General features: G+C 43.3%; 1 long non-coding RNA gene and 1 pseudogene across 1 annotated transcript; both read right to left on the reverse strand.

Annotated features, from left to right (window-relative positions):
- Positions 1-478: 478 nt before the first annotated feature.
- LOC125555979 (uncharacterized) lies at positions 479-5098 on the reverse strand. Its single transcript, XR_007304966.2, has 6 exons — positions 4811-5098; positions 4527-4740; positions 3244-3383; positions 2461-2667; positions 1115-2095; positions 479-971 (listed from the first exon to the last, which is right to left on the reverse strand). It is a non-coding gene; the product is annotated as an uncharacterized LOC125555979 (long non-coding RNA).
- Positions 5099-6054: 956 nt separating this feature from the next.
- LOC125531394 (flavonol sulfotransferase-like) lies at positions 6055-18013 on the reverse strand (annotated as a pseudogene).
- Between the last annotated feature and the right edge of the window lie 363 nt (positions 18014-18376).

Raw genomic sequence — 18376 nt, forward strand, 5'->3', positions numbered from 1 at the left:
CTGGGCTTGGTCTCGGAACCAGTCATAGAAACGCATAGCCCAAGCTCGTATCCGATGGTCCACATAGCCACGGCCCAGATGGTCATGTAGGCCTTTTATTTTTTAATTTTAAACCTATTTTTTTAAAATAGTTGTAAAGTAGGTAAATGATTCTTTTGTTTTTCACTTTTCCAAATTTGAGCTAGCTGGTTTCTATTTTGTCTCTGGTCAGTATCCGATAGCACAAACACAATACACATCGTGACAAACACGTGTGGTTGCCAATCCTGGAATTAGGTTTTTGACAAAGCTACTCAACAATAAAGGACAAAGTACCGATGATCAACCACAAATGGATGGCACTAGGGGTTGGGGCGCGCCCATGGCGCGCCTCCTGAGACGTGCTGCTGCGGTGCCAGATAGACAGCCGCCCTTTCCATTGTCTTTTTCTCTAATTGATTGATAGCACATATGCATGTACAACTGAGACATACTTGGATGAATGGCAGTAATGTAGACCAAATCCGTTGGAGTGGAAGTATATTAAACTTGGGGAGTAGCAGCAGGTTATATTTCCGGTTTGGTTTGAATATGCATTACATACGATGACTTGTCCACATGCTCCTATCCATCAAGTCGTTGTATTTCAGCCCTAAGACTTGCTGCTGCAGTTCATCTACGCATAGAACTTTGCGATGAATTCGTCCGCCTTCACGTCCACACTGGCATCCTCATCACCCTCCACCGCACCCACCGAGCCAACACTCGCCTTCATCATCGCCTGCTCGAGCAGTTGCTCATCTGTGCCATCATCGACCCACACGTGGGCGTCGCAGAAAAGTAGATGTCAACACCATAGAAGCCGGGGATGTCCAGGACAGAAGGCGCGATGTAGGGGATAAACTGGAGTTGAGGGGTTCGAAACCAGAACGTTGGCGTCTCATCAATTGTTCCCACTCGACATGGTACATTCTGGTTCATTGTACATTTTCCTAGAAATTTAAATAAGAGTATTAGAACAATTCAGGAAAAAAAGTTTATATTCTGCAAGATTATTTCATCCATTCTACAAGCATGTGCAACATAGTTTGCAGACATAAAATAAATTAAGTCTACAGAGATGATGAGTACAAACCTTCTTCTGGCTCGATCTGATGACCACGTCCATATTCTTTTCCATTCCCTAGTTGTGAAAATACTGCTCTGCTAAGGGAAGATATAGGTAAACAGTGAGATACAATTCATTTGTCTTATATTAACTCCACAGGAACACACTCTAGTGGTATTTTTATATAAAGGCATTTATGTTCCGAGGTTTAGCTTGGCTGCTACTCTGTATTTCGTTTTGCAGTACTTCTAAACACAATTTGTGTGATGCCTTCAACAAGCACCATCTTTTTCTTAAGATTTCTAACAAAAATTATGTATAAATATGAGAAGAAATCTCCAAGCCTAACACTGGCATGATAAGTGACAAATGCATCATATCTATCTATTCTGTATTTTTCCTCTCTTTTCTCTTTGGGGTATCAAGACAAGTAGAATCAAGGCGGCGGCCACATTGTCAGATGTTCGCAGGGAGATGGCCAAGGTGCTGCCTTTGGATCTTGTGTGAGCGTCACCAACAGACACAGCAGCGGTGCCGATTCTGGCGTCCGAGTCTCCAATGGTGAGCCCGACGAAGTGGAAGGGTCCAAAGAGGACTTACCTGGAGATATGCATACTCCGGCCCATCATCTAGATATGCATTACTTACAAGGAGAGTGTGATAAATGTTGACACCTGATGTTTAAGTTACAACTTCGTTCAAGCTCAAAAAGATTAATGTGCAGTAAAAAGAAAGGGAAAGTTTCAGAACTTTAGAGTCTCTATCCTTGGGATAATAGGTAGCTGGAGTGCGAGGTGATCACCACTGTCCAACTGGCTTGGTGACTGAATTCCTGATGAAACAAAGAGTTACAACAATAATGCATGAATTAACCATACCTAGAAATGCGATTTGCAAATGTTTGTCATTCAAAGTTGCTTTGGTGCCATTCGCATATGGCCCTTCCATCGTTTTAATTGCCCAATGGGGAATGCCATTTAAGATATGTCCTAATCAAACCCAATATACCTGCAGTTTTAGTCTTTTAGAGAAGAATGAAGCAGCCAAATATAAATGACCAAAAATCTCAAATTATCCATATGTCTGTTCTTGAAACACATAACCTGAACGAGAAATTTAAGTCCACCTCAAGCGGAGTAACATGCAGTGGAGTAACCATTATATATTCAGATGTATTGGACAACAACAAGCAAACTATTTTAAAATTAATCGAAAAGGTATTATCGGTAGATACATATACAATCTCCCAAGCATCATTTTTCCACATTAATCTCACCAAGCATCATTTTTTCACATTAATCTCACCAAGCGAAAGAGCAAATTGAAAGCATGAGTGGGGAGGCAAGGTAATAGAGAGACGAAGAGAGTAATACCTGTGTACAGGTAGCAGCACCATCATCACCAATATGTACGTTGTAGAGGAGGGCATGGCCTTAAACTGATTTTAGAAGAAAAAATCCTGCCTTGATGACATTCTCTGGAAATATACCCAGCCCCTGCAGCATGATCCTGGTCGCCCTGCTTGCTTGCATGGTACCTCCTGCACCTACCATATGTATGAAGATAATTCAACTATAAACCTGTCAAAACCCGATGTGGTTAGATATATGTAGATAAGACTGTTGGGTTGAAGTAAGAGTTGGCTACATAGCAAACTGGCCTGGTTAATTTGGCAAGGGATTCTCACTTATTATTATGAAATAAAAAAAATATTAGGAAATTAAGATCAACCTTCTGAACAGGAAGTCGCAATGTCGGCTGTTGGCTTAGGAGCTGGTGGTAAATATGGTACAATATAATTCAGAGAAGCTGTAGGCACATATTTCTTCTAGAAAATTTGACGATAAAGAAAAATTCTGAACATAAAACCTACAACTACCTACCCTAAATGCAAACTATCTGAAAGACATTAAATCCTTATTTCTGTCGCTCTGAAATTCCAGCTCCTTTGTGTTGGCTAGCCGATAGCTTTTGTTACATAAATTTCCAAAGGAATAAGCTAAGATTTCTCATCTATTTGCATTTGGTGTTTTCTCCTCCATAGGTCACAATATACAATGTTCAGTTTATACCCATGCATTAATGAAATATTTAAGGAAATGGTACATACTTCATCCCAGAATTTTCCTCGAGTAATATAGATGAAGTATATATACCTTTTATTACTATGTCGACTCCTATACGAATCAGAAACAACCACATTATTTCCTAATCTCTGTTGTACATGTCGCTTTCTTCCTGATATTGGCACTTCATCATCATTGCCTATATCAGGAATAGTTTGCCTTTTGACAACCTGCAATCCAAGAAAATAAAGTTGTATAATTGGTGCAGCATTCTAAAGCCTTAAAAGAAATTTAAAAAAAAACAAGCAATCAAGATATTAGTATCCATGCCAACATTCATAGCACAGAATGACCTGAAAAAAGGGGTCTGTTACCAACTTCAAAATAGTTACTGCTTCTAAAAAACTCCCCAAAACATAACCAGCCATGGAATGGTAAGCCAAAAATTGTAAAAGTGCAAACATGCATGAACAAGATGGAATTAACACGCATTCTTCTATCACCTTCAAATTAACATAATACAACCTTTGAACTTTGGACTTGCAATAATGATAATAGTCAATACAGCCAGCAGAGATCAACCAATCATAATTGGACAACAGGGCATGCCTTGAAGGCCTGGATGATAATTACAAGAAAACATCCCCTATACAGTGGTTTCCCCAATACACTTCCGCTTCCAATAATGAACGACACCCAAAGACTTCTCTTGGTACACCCATGAGGATTAAAAATAGACCATTACTTAAACAGATTCAAGATGATTCAGTGCCGAGAAAGAAGCGTATATACAACTTAATTAGCTAACTAATGGCAATACTGAATGGAAGCTCAAGTGTAAGCTTCCTTTGCTAAGTATAGAAATAATCAAATATGGTAGGGAAACAATCAGAACATCAATGGGCGACTCTCGCCGACCAACATAGGCAAAAGCTAGGCAGAAATCGTATCACATAATTGTTGGTAAAAGGAATGCCGGTAGCGTGTCAGGAGATGCTGCTCCAAGCATATGATATCCCATCACATGGATATCCTTTGCTATCGAGTATAGTGCAAAAAATCAATATTTAAAATGTTGTCTGCTTACAATTGCTTTGATGACAGACTATATATCAGAAACATGATTTGATGCACTACTCAGCATAGGTACTGGGGACATTTATCGGCTGCCACTATGCTATCTACACAAACAAAACACAAAGCAGAATCGAAGCAGAGGAGGAGGCAGCGGTATAGAGGAGATGCATCGACGTCAGCGACTCCGGTGATAAGCCAAATGTAGTTCACCGATGAACTTATGTTATGGCTCAATGTTCGGATGGGTGAAAAGATTAACAATTAGAATAGACTACTGAATGCAAGCGGTGGCCTACCTGAGTACATCCGAGCTCGCGCCACCCCAACGCCTGCAACACGTCCATGGCCACCCTCCACCAGAAAGCGACATCGCCTTCTGCAGGCCCCACCGGCGGGCTGTACGTCGACATGATTTTTCATTGGTTTCCTTTGGTAGCACTCTCGTATAGAACATGTTCCTTGTTTTCTCTTTTTACTTGCGTAGGAGACCAGGACTAATGGCGACTAATCCTGAGAATATTAGAGATGTTTTCTGTCATTTTTTCCACGTAAGAGACAAACAGAGAGAGATTAGTCATACCAGATGTATTTTCGTTTTGATCAGGTCATCGAATTGGCTGCAACCGATGTTCTTCTCGTGCCGCCGACGCCGCATCCACCGCTCCCCACGCCTCGATCCAACGGACCCCGCATCGGCCGTTCCCCTGCCTCGAGCCAGCGCCACCGTCGCCGGGAAGCTCGCCTCTGCACCTGGGGCGGATGAGATGCGGGGGAGGGGCGGGGGAAGGGGGAGGCGGCTGTGGTGGGAGGAGGACGAGGCGGCGGCTATGGTTCCTGAAGTGGGAGGAGGGGGAGGGGGGACGCGGGCTTGTTCAGTCGCTGGCTGTTTCGCTCGCTGTTTCCCATCGCTATTTTTCTATCGGGAGGTGTTACCTGGGCTGGTCTTTTTCTATCGGGGAGGTGTCGAGAGCCACTGTAGAAATCCGACGTGGCAGGCTCGAGAGAACGCCCATGTAGCGACTGTTAAAGGGTTGTATATGGCAAGTATCCATCTGATCTATATAACATGGAAGCATGTTGATATGCAGGAGGCAACATATCTTGTGAGAGATGCTTTCCCTGGCATCAAATTGTCATCTCTGACGCATGTACATGTTGATGATAAATATTATTGCTTCTCTGGCAACAATTTCAAATCTAAACGAGAGGACATAGCACACGCTAGTGGAAACCAAGATTAAGAACACAAATAACCGAAGAAAATAAATCAAAGCATCAAGGGAAAGAAGAGGTTATGGCATTTCCATCAAGGTGAAGGGGCGAACGGACCACAAACCATTTTGCTGAATTTTTTTTCCATCACTCATAGCGTCAGAGCCAGACCAGCCCAAAGGACTGCTCTACGGAAAATGGGCATTGCCGAGAGCGGAAAACGACCCACTAGCAAGCCAAGGCCATCATCCACCACTTCTCCGAATCAGCAAACATGGTTGTTATACCTGACACTCTTCTTCCATAATTCTAGACAAACAGTGACACCGTAAATAGCACAGATGAGTACTGTGCGCGGTCTGCTAGATGCTAGGAGTAGGACATGTAGCATCTGATTTATTTCCATTTCCAGTTTTGAAATAGAAACAACAATGGCTTGACATGTAGCATGCACTTTATTTTAGTCTCCAGAACTAAAGCACAATTAAAGCTGGGCTTCGAATTTAAATATGGTACTAGGAAATTTAGAGCAACAAATCCGTTCGAAGTTGCAATGGACGTGCTCACGGGCACGCACTAACATGACACACAATTCAAACGAGCACGCACGAATCAAAACAAAAGCCCGCATCCTTGGAGCTTGGCTTGGACGACGCGATCCAACATTTCCCCCATCTCTTGGCTCATGTGGTTCACCTAGTCTCTGTAACATCCCAAATTTTTAATTTGGAATGTTATACATTAGATCATCTTTGCATATCATGTTTTTGCCTTTGGTTTGATCCTAGAAGTTCTACGCAACTCAAGGATCCTCGGAAAAAGTTGAGGACTTCGTTATTATCATATTTGAGTTTTCTCAAATTTTGAAAAATAGGATCATTTAATTTTATTTATTTTTATCTTCAATTATTTTTATTATAAAAATATGAGAGAGGAAATAAAATGACTTTCCCAGAATAAAGGAATATTGAAGATTTAATACTCCCTCCGTTTGTTTATATAAGTCGTTTCAGACAGCTGGGTTTGAACTGTTTAGTACACTGTCTGAATTTGCTAAAACGTCTTATATAAGTGAACACATGGAGTAAAAAAATCAAATAAGTTTTTATTTTAGAGTTTTTGTTATTTTATTTGAATTTAGGAAAAGTTGCATGTTTTCAAAACAACATTTTAGGGTCAAGAAAATGTTCATCTCGTTCTAAATATTTTATTTAGACGGTGAAATTTATTTTGGCAATTTTAGATTTTTATTTATTTTTCTAGAAATTTTTTAGTTTCGGCGGAATTGTTAAAAAAAACCACGCGCCCGACTGGGCCGAAGGCCCAGCCGAGCCGGCCCAGCCGCCACCGCCCCCCGCAACCGGATCGGGACCGGAGTCCCCATCGTCGCCGCCGCCGCCCGTGTCCGGGAGGGACACGCCTCCCGAGGCCGTCCCCTCCCCCAAGCCATGGCCGCCCCCCTTTAAATAGGAGCCGCCGCCGCCCTCTCCTCACCCCGCCACCGCAGCCCGCCCCACCTCCCGAGGCCGCCGCAGCCGCCGCCCCGCCGCCTTGCGCCGCCCGCCGCCAGGAGCCGCCGCAGCCGTCGCCGCCACCCCGCGCCACCCGACGCCGCCTGGAGCCCTGCCGGAACCCGAGCCGAGGTAGCCGCCCGCCGCCCCGGTTTTCTAAGAAAAACCAATCCATTTTTTTTTAGAAAACCCTAGTTTTATTTTTTTAGACTGGTTTATTTTTTTCTCTGGTTTATTTAATCCAGCGAGCGTTCACTCTTTCGTTTGTTCTAACGAACGCGTTCACTGTTTAGTTACAGATAACGAACGTCCGTTCGTTAATCTGTTCGTCATTTTTCTTTTTCTCGGATTTATCCGCGATTATTTCTGATCGCGATTTCTGATCCGATTTTTGTTGTAGTTTAACTTTTCGCTCATTTATCAGAATGAGGCGATTCAAGCGCCTAGAGTTTCGTCTCGAAACCCTCTTTCCGTTTAACCAACTCAAACAAGTTTTTGCTTCTGTAAAATTTGACCTAGGTCCAGATTAGCAAATGAAACTTCTTTCTTTCGCCGTTTGACTTTCGTTGCTTTGTCCGATTTGATTCTTTTTGTAAACCAGAGTTCTTAAGTTGAACTTTCTGGTTAGTTCTTTTATTTGAGTTTTACCCGTGCATTAGATGAGTACTTATTGTATGCTTGTTTGATTGCGATAGAGTATCCGGAGTGCGCCGCTTGCTACTTTGAATCTCTAGGTTTTACGGATCATCAGCAAGGCAAGTAGCACCTTGATCATACCTCTTACTACCCAGTTTTTATTGCATTAGATCAATCCTCAAACGTTGCATGATTAGGATCTAACTAAATTGTGGGTTTGGGAAGTAGATGAGGTAGTACCTATTACCTGTTTTATTATCAAACCCTTGGGAGTTATCTCTACGTTTGCTTATTATGCCATGCTATGCTAGTAAACGTGGATTGGGTGAGTGTATCCATGACAGATGTGAGACTGTTATATTAATGGTTTATTTAAGGTGACAACTTGAACACACATCTGGGTGGATTGAGGCACCTGGATATTCCAGCGATTGCCTGTTTTTCTTTATGGACCGCCACCCAGGCTCAAAGGGATCATGAGATTATTCATACTAGAAACTTCCGTGTGAAGCCACAAACTACTACGGGCTCTAGCATAGTTGATTAAGTCGTGCGAACTCTTACAGTGGTAGACTAGCATATGTAGGGGAAAATAGGTGTACCAGTCTACCGGATCGTAAGGTGCTAGCGCTTCTGAAAGACTATGTCTCGGTCATCCATTTTTCAAACACCATGTAGTGCAAGAATCCCAACGAAGGAGATCAAGTCTTGTAGGGAAAAGTGCGCAAACCTCTGCAGAGTGTATAAACTGATCATGGTTAGCCGTGTCCCCAGTTATGGACGTCTTGAGTATCTAGTACTTGGATTATCATGTGAATCTCATCATGTTACCTTAATTAATATTGTTGGGTTTTAAAGATGATGCTAAATTGGGATTGAGAGGATGTCTATCTTCTCAATGTTTAACAACCACCATGATAGTTAAATAAAATTTATTCCTTTGCAGTAGGGAAAAATTGGCTTTATGCAAAAACTGTAACCATAGAGCTTTCCACCAGCCATATATGCATGTAGTATAGCATTATTCTTTCATTACTCTCTATGTGTTACATTGACAGCATATTCCATGTGCTGACCCGTTTTTGGGCTGCAACGTTCATGTTGTAGACTTTTCAGACGACGAGTAAGGTGCCTTTAGGTCGTGGTTCTATACTCAGTGATGCCGTTGGAGTTGATGGACTCGCTTATCTTCCAAACCTTCCGCTGTTATCGTTATTAGATGGCCTTAAGCCATATTTATTATAATAAGTTCTCTTTTGAGACATTCGATGTAATAAGTGTATGATTGCTACTCTATTATAAATCCTTCAAGTACTATGCGTGTCAGCATTACTGATCTAGGGATGACACTGATGCACATAGATCAGACTGGTTGAGGTCTGGTCGCTACAAGATGGTATCAGAGCACACATTGACTGTAGGACACGACCACTAAACTAAAGCCCTAGATCACTACTCACTCTTCTCATTTCTGACTCCTCATCTTTTCTACTCTTTTAGGATGGCGGATGCAAGGAATAAGTTTACACAACCGGATGAAGATACACCCTTTGGACGTCACTTGAAGGAATTCACTAGATACCTGAACATCGGAGTACCAAGCTTCACCGGAACCTACAACGCCACTTTACCGGAAGAGGAGCGCTGGATGATTCAAGTTCAAGTTCCAGGAAGGACGTTCATGCCAGTCACTGAGCCCATAGAGTTTTCCTTTGATGCACCAACCTGGAGTCTAGGAAAGAGCATGGCAGCTCACATCGCCATGGGACGTATTGGAGAAGTTTACCGCAATGATCTCAAGGATACTATCTACCAGATTTGTGGACGTCGAGATGAGCACTGGGAGATGATCAGCACCAAGAAGGATAGAACAATCACAGCTTTTATCCAGGAGTTAAACCAGCACATTCGACGTCAGGAGAACCAGATGTGTGCAGACATGATAGATCTGAAGAAGGCGAGGACAAGAATCATGGAACTGGAGGAAGAACTCAAGGCTACACGTGAAGATTATGAGGAGGCAATCGTCGTACTAATGGAGAAGAATGATGACCTGATCAAGAAGATCGGAATATTCACGGGAGACCCTACGCCAGTAGAAGAATACGAAGAACCCAAGGAGATTTGCCCGGAAGACTACATCATCATCGACGACACCGACTCGGACCCAGACGATAGCGATGATGACTATGTTGATGAAGCTGGAGCAGATATCATGGAGTCTGTAACCGAAGAATATTTCTAGTAGACCACCCCATCAGTAGTAGTATTCCACCATGTAAATAGAGTAGTCCGAGCACTTTTGCGATAGTTAGACCGATTATATGCCCTTGTTTGATTGAATGAAGTGAATTGTTTGCTTTTGCCTCATGTGCATATGGGTAGTGTTTTCTCTCTAGACCCCTCTCTATTCTTAAATCTCATCTTTTCTAAACCCATCAGATGCCTCCGAGACGTGACAATGGATTTGCATTTCCACTGGAGCTCACTCAGTTGATCCAGCAACAGAATACGTTGATGCAGTTGCTAGTCCAAAATCAGAACTAGGGGAACAACAACAACAACCCACCACCACCACCACATGTGGATCACTTAACCCGTTTTCTTAGGCTGAATCCACCGGTGTTCTCTAATAGCACCGAGTCTATAGTAGCAGATGATTGGCTCCACAAGATTGGAAGGGAGTTAACCACTACAGGATGTACTGATGCTGAGAAGGTGCGCTTTGCCGCACATTAGTTGGATCGACCAGCAGCGTCATGGTGGGAGAATTACACTGTCACCTACCCTATAGCCACGGTGACATGGGATCAGTTTCAGCAGGCTTTCCGTACTGCCCATGTTTCAGCAGGAGCTATGGCCATGAAGAAGCGTGAGTTTCGCAACTTGCGCCAAGGAAGACGGACAGTTGGCCAGTATGTGGATGACTTTAGTAAGCTAGCATGTTATGCCCCAGATGATGTTGCTACGGATGCAGCTAAGTAGTAGAAGTTTCTGAAAGGACTGAATGATGAGTTGAGCATGTAGTTGATGGTAGCAAGCTTCAACAACTACCAGGAGTTGGTAGATCGCGCTCTTATGATTGAAGGGAAGCAGCAACAGATTGAGAACCGCAAGAGGAAGTATGGACAAGTGAAGTACAATTCAGGAGCTCAGCAGAAGCCACGTTTTACCCCTAAACCAGGAGGACATTTTCAGCATACCCATGGAGGAGGTAGCTCGCACAATCATAATGGCCCCAAGAATGGTAATGGGAATGGAGGAAGCAACGGCCAGAACCGTACCAACCCGTCAACCCCAGCTAAGAGAGACCTGAGCCAAGTCACTTGCTTTAAGTGTCAGAAGACCGGACAGTATGCCAATGAATGTCCTGAAGCCCAGAATGGAAGTGGCAATGGAAGCTCTGGGAAGAAGCCGAACCCTTTCAACAGGGGACAGGTGAACCACGTAAACGTGGAGGAGGTTGAAGACCAGCCGGATGCAGTAATCGGTAAGTTTTTGGTTAAGTCTTTTACTGCAATCATTCTTTTTGATATTGGTGCATCGCATTCATACATATCAAGGGGGTTCGCGGATAAGTATAACCTGCCCACCAAGGTTCTTAGAACACCTATGCTAGTGAGCTCACCAAGAGCGGAGTATATGGCCAGCCGAGGATGTTTTCAAGTGCCATTGAGTATAGGTAGGCATGTGTTTCCCTCGAATTTGATCATTTTGGAATCGCAAGGTTTGGATGTAATTCTGGGTATGGATTGACTGTCGATGTATGGAGGAAACATCGATTGTGCCAGTAAGTCGATTTTGCTTACCACCCCAGAAGGAAGAAGGATCAAGTATGTATCCCGACATGTGCCTAAGAGGACTCAAGTAAATTCCTTATCAGGAGTTGTGCAGGAGGAAGTACCAGTGGTAAAGGATTTCCCTGATGTATTTCCAGAGGAGTTGCCAGGCATGCCACCGGATAGAGACATCGAGTTTTTGATTGAGCTTTTGCCAGGCACTGGGCCAATATCTAAGAGACCATACAGGATGCCCGCAAAGGATTTGGAGGAGATTAAGAAGCAGATTAAAGAGTTACTGGATAAAGGATATATTCGCCCAAGTTCTTCGCCTTGGGGATCGCCAGTACTTCTAGTGGAGAAAAAGGATGGATCGTTAAGGATAGTTGTTGATTATCGAGGATTGAATGAAGTAACAATCAAGAACAAGTACCCACTACCGATGATCAATGATCTGTTTGATCGATTGCAAGGAGCTAAGGTATTTTCCAAGATCGATCTGCGATTAGGATACCATCAGTTGAAGATTCGAGAACAGGATATACCTAAGACGGCTTTTACCACAAGGTATGGGCTGTATGAGTATACCGTTATGTCATTTGGTCTGACTAACGCACCTGCATATTTCATGAACATGATGAACAAGGTATTTATGGAGTTTTTGGATAAGTTCGTCGTAGTGTTCATTGATGATATTCTAGTTTACTCGAAGAATGAAGAGGAACATAAAGAACATTTGCGTTTGGTACTTGAGAAGCTCAGAGAACATCAGTTATATGCCAAGTTCGGCAAATGTGAGTTTTGGTTGAAGGAAGTTGAATTCCTTGGACACGTTATATCCGGAGAAGGAATAGCAGTAGATCCCACCAAAGTTGTCACTGTGACAAATTGGGAAGCACCAACAACAGTTGGAGAGATCCGGAGTTTTCTTGGACTTGCAGGATACTACCGGAGATTCATTGAGAATTTCTCAAAAATTGCGAAGCCTATGACGTAGTTGTTAAAGAAGGATACCAAGTTCAAACGGACTGAGGAATGTGAGGCCAGTTTCCAAGAGTTGAAGAAACGTTTGGTTACATCACCAGTGTTGATTTTGCCGGATCAGAATAAGGATTATGAGGTGTATTGCGACGCTTCGCGCCGAGGACTTGGAGCAGTGCTTATTCAGGAGGGAAGAGTTGTTTCATATGCCTCACGACAGCTTAAGCCTCATGAGTTGAATTATGCCACGCATGATTTGGAGTTAGCAGCCGTAGTGCATGCATTAAAGACTTGGAGACATTTTCTCATTGGAACCCATTGTGAAGTGTACACGGATCACAAGAGCTTGAAGTATATTTTACACAGAACGAGTTGAATCTCAGGCAAAGGAGATGGTTGGAGCTCATCAAGGATTATGATATGAGATTGCATTATCATCCCGGGAAGGCTAACGTAGTAGCTGACGCATTGAGCCGTAAAAGCCATGTCAACACACTAATGTCGGGAGAATTACCAAAGGAGTTAGCCGAGGACCTTCGTGAGCTATGTTTGGATATAGTTCCGAGAGGCTATGTAACAGCATTGGAGATTCAGTCTACTTTGATGGATAAGATCAGAGGACTGACAAGGAGATTGCTTCTATTAAAGAGAAAATGAGCAAAGAAAAAACTAAAGGATTTCATGAGGATGAGCACGATACCTTATGGTTTGAAGACCGTATTTATGTGCCCAATGACCCGGACATCAGGAAGTTGATTCTGCAAGAGGCCCATGACTCACCATATTCGATTCATCCAGGAAATACCAAGATGTATTTGGATTTGAAGGATACTTTCTGGTGGACCGGAATGAAGAAGGATATCGCGGAGTATGTAGCAGTTTGTGATGTATGTCAGAGAGTAAAGGCAGAGCATCAGAAGCCAGCAGGATTGTTACAGCCATTGCCAATACCCGAATGGAAGTGGGATAAGCTAGGCATGGATTTTATTACAGGATTTCCCAGAACGCGTTCAGGCTATGACTCGATTTGGGTTGTAGTCGATCGTTTGACAAAGGTAGCTCATTTCATCCCAGTAAAGACTACTTACACCAGTGCTAAGTTGGCAAAGATATACATGACCAGAATCATATGTCTGCATGGAGTTCTGAGGAGCATTGTATCAGATAAAGGAACCCAGTTTATCTCAAAGTTCTGGAATCAGTTGCACGAAACTTTGGGTACCAGGCTAGAGTTCAGTACAGCTTTTCATCCGCAGACAGATGGACACACCGAGAGAGTCAATCAGATTTTGGAGGATATGCTGAGAGCTTGTGCGCTAGATTATGGATCTAGTTGGGATGACAATTTGCGATATGCAGAGTTCTCTTACAACAACAATTATCAATCCAGTCTGAAGATGGCCCCTTTCGAAGCCTTGTACAGAAGGAGGTGAAGGACCCCATTGTCATGGGATGAAGTTGGAGACCGCCAGTTGTTTGCACCGGATTTGATTAAGGAGTCTGAACAGAAGGTGAAATTGATTCACGATAGGCTCAAGGTAGCCCAATCTAGGCAGAAGAGTTATGCAGATTCTAAACGCAAGGAGACAGTTTACGAAGTCAGGGACCGAGTTTATCTTCGAGTATCTCCACTTCGAGGAGTTAAGCGCTTTGGAGTTAAGGGAAAGTTAGCGCCACATTTTGTAGGACCATACAAGGTTTTGAAGCGTATGGGAGAAGTAGCCTACAAGTTGGAATTGCCCGAAGGATTGTCAGGAGTTCACGATGTGTTCCACGTTTCCCAGTTGAGGAAGTGCCACACAGAAATGGCGGATATACCGCTAAGAGATACAGTGCCGCTGGACGCGATTCAGTTGGATAATGATTTGACCTATGAGGAGAAACCAGTTAAGATTCTCGAATATGCCAGCCGAGTCACCCGCAGCAAGGTTATCAAGTTTTGCAAAGTTCAGTGGAGCCACCACACCGAGGATGAAGCCACCTAGGAGCGAGAGGAAGATCTGCTGAAGGACCACCCTCACCTATTTTCTAGCCAACCCGAATCTCGAGGACGAGATTCATCTTAAGGGGGGTAGGTTTGTAACATCCCAAATTTTCAATTTGGAATGTTATACATTAGATCATCTTTGCATATCATATTTTTGCCTTTGGTTTGATCCTACAAGTTCTACGCAACTTAAGGACCCTCGGAGAGAGTTGGGGACTTCGTTATTTTCATATTTGAGTTTTCTCAAACTTTGAAAAATAGGATCATTTGATTTTATTTATTTTTATCTTCAATTATTTCTATTATAAAAATATGAGAGAGGGAATAAAATGACTTTCCCAGTATAAAGGAATATTGAAGATTTAATAAAAAAATCAAATAAGTTTTTATTTTGGAGTTTTTGCTATTTTATTTGAATTTAGGAAAAATTGTATGGTTTCAAAACTGCATTTTAGGGCCAAGAAAATGTTCATCTCGTTCTAAATATTTTATTTAGATGGTGAAAATTTGTTTTGGCAATTTTAGATTTTTATTTATTTTTCTAGAATATTTTTTAGCTTCGACGGAATTGTTCTTTTTTTTAAAAACCCGCGCGCCCGACTGGGCCGAAGGCCCAGCCGCCACCGCCTCCCGCAACCGGATCGGGACCGGAGTCCCGATCGTTGTCGCCGCCGCCCGTGTCCAGGAGGGACACGCCTCCCGAGGCCGCCCCCCTTTTAATAGGAGCCGCCGCCGCCCTCTCCTCACCCCGCCTCCGCAGCCCGCCCCGCCTCCCTAGGCCGCCGCAGCCGCCGCAGCGCCGCTCGCTGCCGCAACCGCCGCCCCGCCGCCCGCCGCCACCCCACGCCGCCCGGAGCCCCGCCGGAACCTCGCCGGAGCCCGAGCCAAGGTAGCCGCCCGCCGCCCCGGTTTTATGAGAAAAACCAATCCGGTTTTTAGAAAACCCTAGTTTTATTTTTTTAGACCGTTTTTTTCTCCGATTTATTTAATCCAGCGAGCGTTCACTCTTTAGTTCGTTCTAACAAACGCGTTCACCATTTAGTTACAGATAACGAACGTCCGTTCGTTAATCTGTTCGTTGTTTTTCTTTTTCTCGGATTTATCCGTGATTATTTCTGATCGCGATTTCTGATCCGATTTTCGTTTTAGTTTAACTTTTCGCTCGTTTATCGGAATTAGACGATTCAAGCGCCTAGAGTTTCGTCTCGAAACCCTCTTTCCGTTTAACCAACTCAAACAAGTTTTTGCTTCTGTAAAATTCGACCTAGGTCAAGATTAGCAAACGAAGCTTCTTTCTTTCGCCGTTTGACTTTCGTTGCTTTGTTCAATTTGATTCTTTTTGTAAATCGGAGTTCTTAAGTTGAACTTTCTGGTTAGTTCTCTTATTTGAGTTTTACCCATGCATTAGATGAGTACTTATTGTATGCTTGTTTGATTGCGATAGAGTACCCAGAGTGCGCCGCTTGCTACTTCGAATCTCTAAGTTTCACGGATCATCAGCAAGGCAAGTAACACCTTGATCATACCTCTTACTACCCAGTTTTTATTGCATTAGATCAATCCTCAAACATTGCATGATTAGGATCTAACTAAATTGTGGGTTTGGGAAGTAGATGAGGTAGTACCTATTACCTGTTTTATTATCAAACCCTTGGGAGTTATCTCTACGTTTGCTTATTATGCCATGCTATGCTAGTAGACGTGGATTGGGTGAGTGTATCCATGACAGATGTGAGATTGTTATATTAATGGTTTATTTGAGGTGGCAACTTGAACACACATCTGGGTGGATTGAGACACCTGGGTATTGTAGCGATTGCCTGTTTTTCTTTATGGACCGCCACCTAGATTCAAAGGGATCATGAGATTATTCATACTAGAAACTTCCGTGTGCAGCCACAAGCTACTATGGGCTCTAGCATAGTTGATTAAGTCGTGCGAACTCTTACAGTGGTAGACTAGCAGATGTAGGGGAAAGTAGGTGTAACGGTCTACCCGATCGTAAGGTGCTAGCGCTTCTAAAAGACTATGTCTCGGTCATCCGTTTCTCAAACACCATGTAGTGCGGGAATCCCAACGGAGGAGATCGAGTCTTGTGGGGAAAAGTGCGCAAACCTCTGTAGAGTGTATAAACTAATCATGGTTAGCCGTGTCCCCGATTATGGACGTCTTGAATATCTAGTACTTGGATTATCATGTGAATCTCATCATGTTACCTTAATTAATATTGTTGGGTTTTAAAGATGATGCTAAATTGGGATTGAGAGGATGTCTATCTTCTCAATGTTTAACAACCACCATGATAGTTAAATAAAATTTATTCCTTTGCAGTAGGGAAAAATTGGCTTTATGCAAAAACTGTAACCATAGAGCTTTCCACCAGCCATATATGCATGTAGTATAGCATTATTCTTTCATTACTCTCTATGTGTTACATTGCCAGCATATTCCATATGCTGACCCGTTTTCGGGCTGCAACGTTCATGTTGTAGACTTTTCAGACGACGAGTAAGGTGCCTTTAGGTCGTGGTTCTATACTCAGTGATGCCGTTGGAGTTGATGGACTCACTTATCTTTCAAACCTTCCGCTGTTATCGTTATTAGATGGCCTTAAGCCATATTTATTGTAATAAGTTCTCTTTTGAGACATTTGATGTAATAAGTGTGTGATTGCTACTCTGTTATAAATCCTTCAAGTACTGTGTGTGTCAGCATTACTGATCCAAGGATGACACTGATGCACAGAGATCAGACTGGTTGAGGTCTGGTCGCTACAGTCTCCGACTTTTCCTTTCCTGAAAAACAAAGAATTGTCGAGGTACACATTGTTTCCGTGAGCAACGCCACGTGCCTTGTTAACCTTTACGCTAGTAAGCATCTCAAAGCTGCACAGCCTCATCACCTCTCGGGTAACACCAGAGATCTCCTCCTCTTCGGTCAGCGGGACCCCAAGGAATTTCGCTAGCTTCCTCACGACTTCCATCGGATCTGTCGTAATATCTTCATACTTCAAGAAAAGGACATTGCTAGGTCTGGCTAGGCTCTCCTTCCAGTACTCGAGGCAGTGATCCCAGAAGGGGCCATAGGGCCATCGCGGAACTCACTGAAAGCCTTGTCCATCGACAAAGTTGAAGCCATCATAAGCCTTATTTTCAAAGTGCAGCCTTGACACCAATGCATCCTTGGGATCCCGACACAGGTACACAATTCGACAACCCTCGTCCAATGGGGGGTGTAATGACACTAGAATGTATGTGGCGAGAAGCCTTGGAGAAGGGTGTCCCTCGATGGCAGTATGATCAATGCCGGCACCAAGAATCTCGATGAAAGGCATGACGTGTTGAGGATTGCGAGTGAGGAGGGGGTGGTTGGCAAAGCTGTAGTGGGAGCGGTTGGCGATGGTGAAGGCGAGAGCCTTGAGCCACGCAGTGCCACATTTGGACTTTGTGGCGAGGATGATGTCGTCGGGGCGGCTGTTGAAGGTACTCCTATCTTGAACCAACAGGATCCCTTTGAGTATGTGCGGCCTGAACCAGTACTTCTTGTATTGGATCGGTGGTTGCAACCACCCTTTGAATCGTGGGGAGTGAGAATATGAGATCATTGAGGGTTTGGGATGGAACATCTTCTTTGGTGGCGCTCTCTGGGTCACTATTCTTTGATGGAACATGCGCCATAGCTGATGATGGGCAAAGCTGTGAGTTCGTGGCTTCTTGATCGATGCACGTTTCTGATAGTACGTAATGACACGAGAGGGGTCGATCTACACCCTTCGTCCTAAAATAATAAGTCTCTCAACTTTATATTAACTTTATACAAAGTTGCATTAAGTTTGAGATACTTATTTTGGGACGAGTGAACTGCGGCAAGATTGTTAATGTTTCTCTACGTACAAAAATAGATGGATCTTATCGAGATGCTGTATTATATGGAGCAGGAGATTGGCGTGGTGTTAATATTTCAGAAAATTATTCTGGTAGATCTTTCGAATAACATCCACATGTATATACGTAGTACACCTAGTAAAAAAGAAGATTGAT

Source organism: Triticum urartu, chromosome 5A (assembly GCF_056163025.1).
Source record: "Triticum urartu cultivar PI428250 chromosome 5A, HENAU_Tu73, whole genome shotgun sequence".
In the NCBI taxonomy this organism is placed as follows: Eukaryota; Viridiplantae; Streptophyta; class Magnoliopsida; order Poales; family Poaceae; genus Triticum; species Triticum urartu.